The sequence below is a fragment of the Hakea prostrata genome, chromosome 5, assembly GCF_041222555.1.
Source record: "Hakea prostrata isolate BN-2017 chromosome 5, UWA_Hpros_2, whole genome shotgun sequence".
Lineage (NCBI taxonomy): Eukaryota > Viridiplantae > Streptophyta > Magnoliopsida > Proteales > Proteaceae > Hakea > Hakea prostrata.
Genome location: NC_142604.1, coordinates 34,703,743 through 34,716,419, shown reverse-complemented (window position 1 = coordinate 34,716,419; position 12,677 = coordinate 34,703,743).

Here is a 12,677-nt window from a genome sequence, read left to right as displayed (position 1 = left end):
TCTTTGTGTGTTGTGGTGGAGCAATTGAAACATAAGCATCATAACCAAATATTCTAAGATGGAAAATATTTTGCTCCTAACCATAAGCCAATTGTAATGGAGAGAATTTATGATAACTTGTTGGCCTGATGCGTACAAGTGATGTTGCATGTAAAATAGCATATCTCTAGGCCCACATAGGGAGTTTTGTTCTGATAAGCAATGGTCTAGCTATTAATTGGAGACGTTTAATAAATGATTCTGCCAGACCATTTTGAGTATGAACATAAGCAACAAGCTGTTCAACTGTGATTACAGTCGATATACAATAATCATTAAAAGCATGAGATATAAACTCACAGATAGGGTGTCTAGGTTAGGGTTGGGCTGGATTTCACACAATTAATCCAAAACCCTGTTCCATTTACAAGTACAACCAGACTATAATTATAAGGATCCGCAGAAGACCCCAAACCCAACAATTTCCACCTTGATTGAATTTTGCAAACAACCTTGAAGAAAACCATTGCTGATGTCTCTCTACAATAAATTGTTTGTGTATCCACCACACCTTACTGCATGGCCCACATCCCCTTTAGGGATACCTTCCTGACCACCATCACCTTAACCAACATGGCACGCACACCCCCCCATCTAAGGTGTCTCGTACAACTCATTACCACTGTATGATGTGACATGGATCTACCTCTCCTATTGATGCACATTGCTCCAATAGGTCACCACTACCCACCAAATCCAAATCGAAAGTCACTCACTTCTTTCTAGATTTTCCCTTGTTTTGGCACTTGAACAACTTGCAAATTATGCATATCACTTGTACCCTTTGCCAGAGTGCCAACTGAAGCCCCACTTGTTTCAACACTCTTGGTAGACCTGTACAGTTTACCTGATCTATGCCTTTCATATCCGTCACTAACCTAAATAACTTGATCATTGATCTTTGTATGAACCCACAAGATTAATATCAACTGGATGAAATTTCCTTAATCCATCACTTCCACCAAGTTTAGAACGCCTAAAAACCTACAGATCATATAATCTTGTACAAAAACCCTTCACACAAAATCCAGTCAAGATAATTTGTATGACACTAATCCAATAAAAACAAAAACAAAACAATTTCCCTTCTTTTGCTTTTCTCCACCAAATCACCTTTTTTTCCAAACTCCCATGCTCCACTTTCACTCAGATTCTTTTCACTTTTTTTTTTTTTTTCTAATAATCATTACTTAAATCAAAACTGTTTAAGGGGAAAATAGATAAACAAATAAATAAACCCTTAAATAGCTAACCAGCCGAGCATCAAAACGCTAGCCACTGTTCACCGTTAACTTCTTTTTTTGTTTCTTCAAGGAAACCTTCGGAATAACTCGTCGAGTCCAAATGAAAAACCCTTCTTTTCCTTTCAATCTACCAAGACTGAGCATCAATGATAATCACATTTGACCCCATTTTTCCTTTCCACGATCCTAACTCCGATCCTCTCCAATCTAAACAATTGAAAAGGTATAAAAAAACAAGTCCATGATCTATAAGTCCAAAGAGTCGTACCTCTGATTTACACGTTGGACCCTTCTTTGTTCTCCTTGCACCCTTCCTCACCATCCTGGATCTTTGCACACCTCCAACAATGATCCACCAAACATTGATCTAATACTACTGGTTGGGGATGGATACACAACCATGAAGAACACAAGCAAAACACAGTCACAATCGCAAAGAATTTAATGTGGTTTGGCAAGATTGCCTACATCCACCCGAGAGAAAAAGCTTTTCCACTGTTCTTGAGAATCTCACCACTCTCACAACTCACAAAGTGCTACCCTTTGCGTGCCCCTCATTCCCTCTAGGAATGGATATATTCTAAGTTATCCCAGATATTTTGTTTATAGGGAAACTTATAACCCAAATTCCTAGTTAATTATAATTTTACCCTTGAACAAGTAATTGTCCCAAAACCCTATTCCAATTACAAATACAACCAAATTATAATTATATAAACCCATAAAATACAAAACACCCCAACCCAACAATTATCACATCATAAAATGGGAACCATACTTAAATCGAAAGTCAAGCTCCTTGAGAACATTTAGGCAATTTACTAAAAAAAGAAGATCTTGCTTTGAGATTGGATGTGTTAAGAATTTAGTCATGCGAGTTAAAAATTTCCCTTTCCATGTGAATAGAGGATTATATGGTGGCATCAGCCTAGAATTGGGATCCTCTACCCACGAGGGTAGAGGATTTTGCTTGCCTCATACTTTTCAACCATATATTAGGGAGGGCCCCTCCATTCCACCTTATAAGTACTCAAAGGTGGGCCTCTTCCTTAATATGTGGTGGAGGGATGTGGAGGGAGCTGTCACATCCACCCAGCCAGTACCCTAACTGCAATGCCCAGAGGAGTGATCCACAACCCCGAAGATTAAGTCTCAATAATCATCCTTCCACATAGCACAATAGTATAATCAAGAGCAAGAATAAATCATTGTACAAATGTAATTATAAGAAACAATCAAAGAACGGATCTCAGAAGGATCTCAAATCAATAATCAGAGTGCGTAAAAATGATACCATTATAATCAAAGTTTATAGAGTATAACGGAAATAAACTTTAAAATCAATGCGGAAGGATAGATCAAATATAATGTTTTACAAATGAAAGACTTTAAAAAATTCTATAATCTAAGTCTTCCATCAGTTCTTCTTCTTCTTCAACCATTGCCTTTTTCCCTTTGGGCTTGTGTACTAGCATATAAGGATCTACATCCAGCTCATGCTCCCAATGGAGAACAAAACGATGTCTATCATTATTAATGGGTGTCGTCATAGTAGTCCAGACTGGTACTTAGGTCGTACCAAGAGTCACTTTCTTCTCCCACTATTTTCGTAGTTGCATCATATAGGGAGAAGTTCTCACCAAAGGAGTTTGGCATCTCTTCCTCACCTACATAGCCATCTAACAAACATTGTCCCCGAAGGGTGAGCTCAAAAGAACTCAGCAAATAGTTCAATTATGAATAACAATTACAAACAAAATTCCAGAACAAGGCATGATGCAATATGATATGAGATAGTGTGCATGTATGCTTCTAACTCTAACATATGCTAGTCTCTAATGGTAGACACACATTAAGATAGAACACCATACTCCTCTGGGCAGCCTCAGTCACTCTCCCTCATGGCTCTTAAGCACATCTTTTGGGTTCTCTGCAGTAGTTAGGTCAAGGCATCCATCTCAGACAATCACCATGGCTAGGGTTTAGGTCACCACTCTCTCACTCTACCTTGGTATGGAGTATTGGTGTATGTCAAGGTTATACCTAGCCCAATGCAAGTCATATCAATCTCAGGGTCGAATACCTCCCTTCCTTGCTCCTAGCAGTCCAATCTAGTACCTTTCCCCCTAGAGTCATTGTATCCTATGGCTACAACTAACTCGGACTATGGACTCTTAACCCTATTGGTATCCACATATAATAAACGGGAGGCTCTCATATCCTCTCACGAGTTGTCTACCAGTCTTGAGCACCCATTAGCCCAAGCTTATTATGTCCGACCCTACCAATGATTAGCCCCCACAATGTGATTATGTCCTCTAATAGATCGGATACCAGCCTTGAGCACCCATAATCCCTATTGTTGCCACAGGTCACTCAACATCAATACCCACACCGATAGGGTGAGATATGACAGGGTTTTCCTAGCCAAATACTACTAGACAAGTCCTAGGTATTTCATCCAATAATCATGGAAAGTGCCAAGGGGCACCATAGGAAAGCATCCCATACCACCTCCACTGATGTCCTGAGACAGAAATGCCAAAGTGGCATTCCCCATCCCACAATTACAACCTATGCAATCACATCACAAAATGATTCGAAATACAATATCGTATCACATTCCAATCATTCACATTCTCACAAATATGCATAGCAATATAATGAACATTCTAAAATTACAGAGACATATCATTCATAATCAAGGCCTAAATCAGTAGCTTAGATCATGCATACAAGTTCTATAATGATTAAGAATGTAATCTATGTTAAATGTAAGAGAACGTCCTTACCTTATACTCGATTTGAAATCTCCGAAGAATAGATCGAAAGATAGGTTCAAAGTTGCCAAAGAAACCCTAATCATACAAGGATAAAGGATCGAAGATGAAACGAGACCAAAACAAGGAAAGTTGTTGTCACTGTACCCTTTGGTTGCTTGGCCTGGTCACTTGTAGTGACCAAGGCAGTCGACCAATGTCACATCCACCCAGCCGGTACCCTACCTGGCATACCCAAGTGTGTGATCCACAGCCCTGAAGAACAAGTATTGAGAAAATCAACCTCCCATATACACACTAACATAATCATGAACAGGATGTAATCAATGTAATATAACATAAACAATGAGATTAAGATAAGAAGAAGAGAGACAATATAATCAGAGTGTAGAAAGAATGATACCAATATATAATAATCAAAATGTAGAGTGTTCGAAAAATTACTCCACAACTACAACGGAAATGTAGCTCGAACAAAAAGGAAGATTACAATCGATTTCCAAAAGAAAGGAAAGAAAAGAAGTAATCAAACTAAACTAATGTCTCTTCTGTCTTATAGAGAATGTCTTCATAAACATAAACAAAAGAAACTAAACAGGGCCGCTTCCATTCCAAAGTAGGGCTAATCTTGGTACACAACATAATCACTTGAGGGATCTTCAATGTAATCTTCGTAACCGCTAGCACCTTGAGTGAAGTATGCTTCATCGGTTTGCACCTCGTAGTACTAGCCTTCATATTCTTCAGTACCTATAGGATAATCTAACAAAGATATTTGCACAAAAAGGAGTGAGTTCGAAAGAACTCAGCAACGCAAGTTATTCCACAACAACATAAATAACATGATAGCAAAACATAGCATGATGCAATATGATATGAGACAGACAATGCATGTATGAATCAACACTATGTATGCTGGTCTCTATAGGCAGATATGCTTTAAGTCATAGCACCATACTTTTTTGGGTAGGTCAAGTCCCTCTCCCTCAACCATTAGGTATCTTGGGCTCTGCTAGTGGTAGTTGGGTCCTACATCCCTCAGGACATTCCGTGGTTGGGGTTTAGGTCACCGCTCTCTCACATCACCATTGGTCTAAGTATTGGCGCATGTCAAGGTAAAGCCTAGCCAAATGCAAGTCATCTACTTGGTTATATCAACTTAGATCCAAATACGTCCATTCCTCACCTCGGGTGATCCTTTCCGGTATCCTTCACACTAGAGTCACCATAATCCCGGACTACGGACTAGCTCATCAACCCTATTGGTCATCCACAAATAATAGACGGGAAGCTCTCATGTCCTCTCATAGATTGGCTACTGGTCTTGAGCGCCCATGAGCCCAAGTCCACTATTTGCAACCCTACCAATGAATGGCCTCTCACGAGTATCCACAATGTGATTCATGTTCTCTCACGGGTTGATTACCGATCTTGAGCCCCACAAATCCCCATTGCTACCATGGGTTACTAGGTCTCAATATCCTTCTGAATTGGGTCTAATATAACATGGACATCCAAGCCAAACACCGCTAGACAAGCCCTAGGTATGACAACCAATAATCCGGGAAAGCGTCAAAGGGCACCATCGGAAATATCCCATACTATTCCTACTGATGTCTAAGGATAAAAATGTCAAAATGACATTCCCCAATCCCAATCATACCTAATCAATCACATTCCCAATTCAGTCATAACATACCCAATCGATATTCCATCGTACAGAAAGATACATAATAACAAGATCAATCGCATATGTAAATGACAAGAATAAGTATTCATAATAACAAAAGAATACATGAATATGGTACTACTGTCCTTGAAGTACTTACAGTAGTAATACAATACTAAGAAAATACAATAATGGTAGTGAATCTGAGAAATTCCCAAAATAGAAACTAAGATTCATGAAATCTATGTAATTATGGAAACAACTGTCCTTACCTTAAATAGATTTGAAGATATTCCGGAAGTCAAAGTAATCAAGTCCAAAGTTAGCAAATCAACCCTAGACAAGCATAGATACAACATTAGGAGAAAAACCTAGACGACCGAAGGTCAAACGGATCAAATCGGACAAAAGCATCAATGCTGTCCACAACTGGTTGACTGGCTGGTTGACTGATCCAGTCGACCAGGTGAACAGTAACCGAAGCCAAAACTGAAATTTTTATCCGAAACTCATCTTCCAGGACTCGAAACACTCCGAAATTTGAAAGGAATCTAAGGAACAGTAAACTAAGACTATCTAGCAAAGATTAAACATCAAACAAGCATCAAAACCATGACTTTCAATTTTGAAAATATGACTTTCTAATTTTGATTAGAGCATGGTTTTCAATGAAAACAACCATGGATGCAAAGGAGAATGGAGGATCATATCACAAGGATCATTAGCAATGGATTAGAGATGAATACTATCATAAACTTAGATCTAATATGCTAGAGAATTCAGATTAGAAGAATGATCATGCTTTCATGAAGAAAATCATATAATCATGGCTAGAATCAAGTATGAGAATCGTAGCATTCATAGAATGAATGGAGATTCATTCTAACTCAAAGGAGACTATAGAAGAGGTGTTTGCAAGTATGCAATACCTTCTTCATAATCATAGTAGTAAGAATAAGATCAAACAAGAGTAAATCAAAGAGAAAACAAGAGATTACTAACCTTGAAGATGAACTTGAGATTGAAGAACAATAGATCTTGCAAGAGTTCTTCACAACCACCAAGGAGAGGCTTTGAGAGAGGCTTCACAGAGTTCTCAGAGAGTTCTAGCAACAAAGGATCCTAATAACCATGAAGTCTACTTAAATAGAACCTTAAAAGACCTAAAAATCAAATATTCTTGGATCTTACAATCAATTGGCTGACTGGCTTGTCGACTGGCCAGTCGACCAGGCTAGGACAACAAGCCTAGATAGGGATTTGATAGCCTAGATCAACACAAAATCAAGCGGGCTTCTTCCTACTTCTCAATTGGCTAGTCTAGGTCAGAGAATTACCTTCAATTAATGTTCAAGGGTGCATTAGGTCCATCAACTAATCTCTCCTTCTTCAAGGTGCAGTTTCTTATCAAACACTGCAAAAGCTTCCAAGTATGGAGCACCATCATCAATCTCCATGGGTTCGGAGTCAAACACCATGTCTTCTACTGAGAGGGCCCATAGTTGTCTTCTTCCTTCACTTCGGGTCTTCAGACCTACAAACAACAGGGTTTCCAGGTCAAGGTTAGGGCTGGATTTCACAACCAAGCCTATTGTGTATGGATAGTAAAACCTAGATTTGATCAGATATTCATTGTTTGAGTTCCAAACAATCCAAAATTAATAGGAAAACTCTGAAATAATATTAGGAGTCTATTTAACATGGTTTCAACCTCAATCATGGCGATGGAACATAAACCTAATGAGTCTTATAATAGGCTTCATCCAAACGTAGTCCGCAGATGTGAAATCCAGCCCTAACCTTGAACCGAAAACCCTGTTGTTTGTAGGTCTGAAGACCTGAAGTGAAGGAAGAAGTCAACTATGGGCCATCTCAGTGTAAGACATGGTATTTGACCCAGAACCCATGGAAGTTGATGATGGTGTTCCATACTTGGAAGCTTTGGCAGAGTTAGAAATGAAACTACAACTTGATGAAGAAGAGTTTAGTTAATGGACCTAAAGCCTATTTGGACATGATTTGAAGGCATTCCTCTATGATAGGTAAGTTATATGTTGAGTTGGGAGAAGCACATTGGATTTGGAAGAGGTTTGGACCTTGAAATCCCTGTTTTGGCCTTGCTGTCATGCTTGGTTGACTGAGTGGTCGACTAGGCCAATCGACTAGCCAATCGACCAACAAGGACCAAATCTTTGAAGATCCTCTGTTTAGGTCTTTTGGTGCTCTACATATTAGAACTTCGTGTTTCTTAGTCTCTTTTGTTTCTAAAACCCCTAGAGAACGTGGAGAACCCCTCTCAAAGCCTCTCTTGGTGTTGAAGAATATCTACTTGCAAATTCTCAAGCTTTCATCTCTTGTTCTTCATTGAAGGTTACTAATCTTAACTTGCTATAGAATTTACTCTTGCCATGATCTAATTCTTACTACTGTGATTATGAAGAAGGTATTGCATCCTTGCAAACACCTCTTCTACAATCTCCAAAGTTGAGAATGAATCTCCATTCATTCCAATGATGCTATGATCTTCATACTTGATTCTAGCCATGATTCATATGATTTCTTCATAAAGCCATGATCATTCCTTTGATTTGATTTCTCTTGCATGTTAGATCTGTTTTCATGTTAGATTCATGTATGATCTACTGTAGGTATTCATCTAGAATGAATCCTTGTTTTCTCCTTTGAATCCATGGTTGTTTTCATTGAAAACCATGTTTTTTTTATCAAATTAGAAAGTCATGTTTTCAAATTAGAAAGTCATGATTTTAATCATCGTTTGGTGTTTAATCTATGCTAGTTAGTCTTAAATTACTGTTCCTAATGTTCCTTTGAATTTTTAGAGTGTTTTGAATCCCAGAAGATGAGTTTCGGATAAAAATTCTGATTTCTGCTATGTACTGTTCACCTGGTCGATTGGTTGGTCGATTGGACCAATCGACCAAGCAAGCTACCAAGGCTGACAGCAGATTGTATCTTTGTCTGATTTGATCCGTTTGACTTCTAATCTTCTAGGGCTTGTCCTAATGATCTATCTATGATTGTTTAGGGTTTATTTGCTAACTTTGGACCCATTCTCTTTGATCTTTGGATATTCATCGAAGCTAATTAAGGTAAGGACATTTGTTTGCATATTAACCTAGATTGCATGATCTTAGTTTCTAATTTGGGAATTTCATGAAATCACTGATGTTCTTATAGTTTCTTACGTTGATGATACTACTGTAAGTACATTAAGTACAGTAGGACCTTGTTCATGTATTTTCATATTACTTGGATCATGTATGAACACTTACTCTTGCGATTTACATATTCAATTGATCATGTTTTTATGTATCTTTCTATATGATGGAATATCAGTTGTATATGTTATGGCTGAATTGGGAATGTGATTGATTAGGTATGATTTGGGATTGGGGAATGTCCTTTCGACATTTCTGTCCTTGGACATCAGTGGAAGTGGTATGGGACATTTCCGATGGTGACCTTTGACTCTTTCCCAGATTATTGTATGTCATACCTAGGGCTTGTCTAGCGGTGTTTGGCTAAGATGTCCCTGTTATATTAGACCTTATTCATAAGGGTATTGAGACCGAGTAACCCATGGTAGCAATGTGGGTTTGTGGGCACTCAAGACCGGTGTGTTATATCCCTGAGAGGACATGGATCACATTGTGGGGGCCATTTGTTGGTAGGGTAGCAAGTAGTAGACTTGAGCTCATGGGCACTCAAGACCGGTGTATTATATCCATGAGAGGACATGAGAGCTTCCCGTTTATTATTTGTGGATGACCAATAGGGTTGGTGAGGCCGTAGTTCGAGTTGGTTGTAGCTATAGGATACACTAACTCTAGTGAGAAGGATACTAGAAAGGATCCCGAGAGGGGAGGAATGGAAGTATCTGACTTTGACTTGATATAACCAAGTAGATGACTTGCATTTGGCTAGGTTTTACCTTGACCTGTGCCAATACTTAAACCAATGGTGATGTGAGAGAGCAGTGACCTAAACCCTAGCCAAGGAATGTCCAAGAGGGATGCAAGACCCAATTACCACCGGAGAACCCAAGATACTGGAATGGTTGAGGGAAGAGTGATTTGAGACCTACCCAAAGAAGTATGGTTCTATGACTTAAAGCATGTCTGCCAATAGAGACCAACATACATAGAGTTTGATTCATACATGCATTGTCTATTTCATATCATTTTGCATCATGATATGTTGTGCTATCATGTTTTACTAAGTTGCTATGGGATAACTTGCCTTGCTGAGTTCTTTTGAACTCACTCCTTTTTGCAAATATCTTTGTTAGACTATCCTGCAGGTACTGGTGATTATAAAGGCCAGTACGATTGCAAATGTTCGATGATGCATACTACTCTCAAGGTGCTAGCTGTTACGAAGATAACGGTGAGGATTCTTTGTGTGATCATGCTGCATACCAGGATTAGCTTTATCTTGGAGTGGAAACAACCGTGTTTGGTTTCTAAAGTTTATGTTTATGAAGATATTCTTTATAAGTCAGAAGAGACCTTAGTTTAGTTTGATTACTTCTTTCTTTTCTTTCCTTTTGGGAATCGGTTGTAATCTTTTCTTCTTAGTTTCTAGCTACATTCCGTTGTGTTATGTGGAGTGATTTTCCACACACTCTACATTTTGATTATTATATTGGTGTCATTCTTTTCGCACTTTAATTATATTGTCATCCTTTGTATCTTACCTTGATCTCTTTGTTTATATAACATTACATTGATTATGTCTTGTTCATGATTATGATATTGTGAATGTGGGAGGTTGCTTTCCTCGATACTTAATCTTTAGGGCTGTGGATGACACACTTGGGTATGCCATGTAGGGTAACAACTCGGTGGATGTGACAGCATATTTCACGGATAGACTAGAGTGAATGAGAATTCACTTTAAGACTAAGAAAACAATAGATGAATGTCTAAGAATAACTTAGAAAAATAGATCTAGCATCGATTGGAAATCAAACAATTAAAGAGAAAACAATCATGGCAATTCATGTTAGGCTTTTACTGAAATCACACCGTGACGTTCATAGAAAGAATAGAGTGAATGGGGATTCATTCATAGACTTAGAGAATGAAGGAGTAAGCCATTATAGTAGCATAAGGGCTTCCTCATGATCTCATTAATGCTTAGATTCAATGGAGAAAATAGATCTAGAAGGAATGAGAGTATTTGTTAACCTTGAAGAAGAAGATTAACTGAGGGGAAAATCTCATTGATGCTTGGGGATCTTCCTTGGTCTTGGAGAGAGTGTTCTAGGGTGCCTCTGACGTTCTTCAATAGCTTAATGAAATGTGACACGAATTAGATCGAAGTTTGATTATATAGGGCTTGATATACCTAATTTCCAAAAACTACCAAATCTGTCCCAGGACTGGTTGGTCGCTTAGGGCCACCAAGGTAGGCTGCCAACTTGTACATTTTTGGCTAGAAACTGAATTTTTGTCCCCAAAAGCCCTAAACTCCTCTTGGGTCCTTTTCCAAGTTATAAAAGGGTCTTACCTGGTTTTATGGGACCTTCCACTTGTGTCAACGCTACACTCATGGTCCATTAACCAAGTCCGTCATCATGCAAGTTGCATCTTCTTCCAAAACCAGACAAGGTTTCTATCATAGGATCATCACCATCTACTTCCATTGCTTCTAAGTTAGATCCAATGGTTTCAATTGGGATGGCCCACAACTATCTTCTTCCTTCATTTCGGGTCTTCGGACCTACAATATAGATTTACGGGTTAGGGTTGTGAGAGATTTCACATACTCCCCCCTCTTAAAAGAAATTTCTTCCTCAACATTGGAAGCGTACATGGGTTTCCAAAGAGATGGGGAAACTTCAATTTCATCTCGTCTTCTTTCCCCAAGAAGCTTCCTTGGGGGTATGATTCGTCCCCGGATCTTCACCAAGGGTATGGTCCTGCTCCACAACTACTTATCCTTCTTATCTAGGATCTCAACTGGCTCTTCATTGTAGGAAAGATCAGCTCCTAGACCTTCAGGTTCTAACTGGAGGAGATGTTCTGGATTCTCCACATACTGACGTAGCGTTGATACATGGAAAGCGTCATGCACACTAGCTAAGGACGGAGGTAAGACTAAGCAATATCCAATTGGTCACACCTTCACAATAATCTTGTTGAGAAATGCCATGTCAGCATTGCCACATCAACCTCCATTAGTTTTGATGATAACAAACACGAATTACTAATGTTTATATCAAGTTGTGATTATTCAGCTCATTGCGAAAGCAAGTGGACCAAATCCAATTCATTGGACCAAACTCACCAGATGCTCAAGCCAAAGTCAAGATCAAGTGAACTTGGACAAGAAACCAAAGTCAAGATAAGCATCAAGATCAAAGCACAAGAAGATGTGAAAGTCAAGTCAAGATCAAGACTTAGAAGAATTCAGGATTTAGGACACCTCTACATGTACTCATATGAGATTGTACTAATTATACACATATCATATCATTAGATTGACCTAGGACATGTTAGGAAGGTGTATGTGACTTGGGGTTGGCTAGAAGTTCCCAAAAACCCCTATAAACTCCTTGAATTCCCAATCTTGCTTTTGTGCTGCAGACGAATGTCGGTTTGGAATCCAGACAGTCGTCTATCTGGTCATAGAAGCCCAAACAAATTTTCCATCTAGATCAGATGGTCATCCGTCTAGTACAACTTAATCCCAACGGCTATTTTAACGGCTAAAATTTTTAGACGGATCTTTGTTTGATCCAGACGGACGTCTGTCTAGTCTGAAATTTCACAAAAAAATTCTATCCGTTGGGAGGTTGGGCCAAGCAATTGATTGCAATCTTTATAAGCCCAACCACCCCCATTTAAGAGGCTATACCTTGTCTATTGATCAATTACTACTTCACAACTCTCAAAGCTCTCAAATTGGTGAACTAGAATT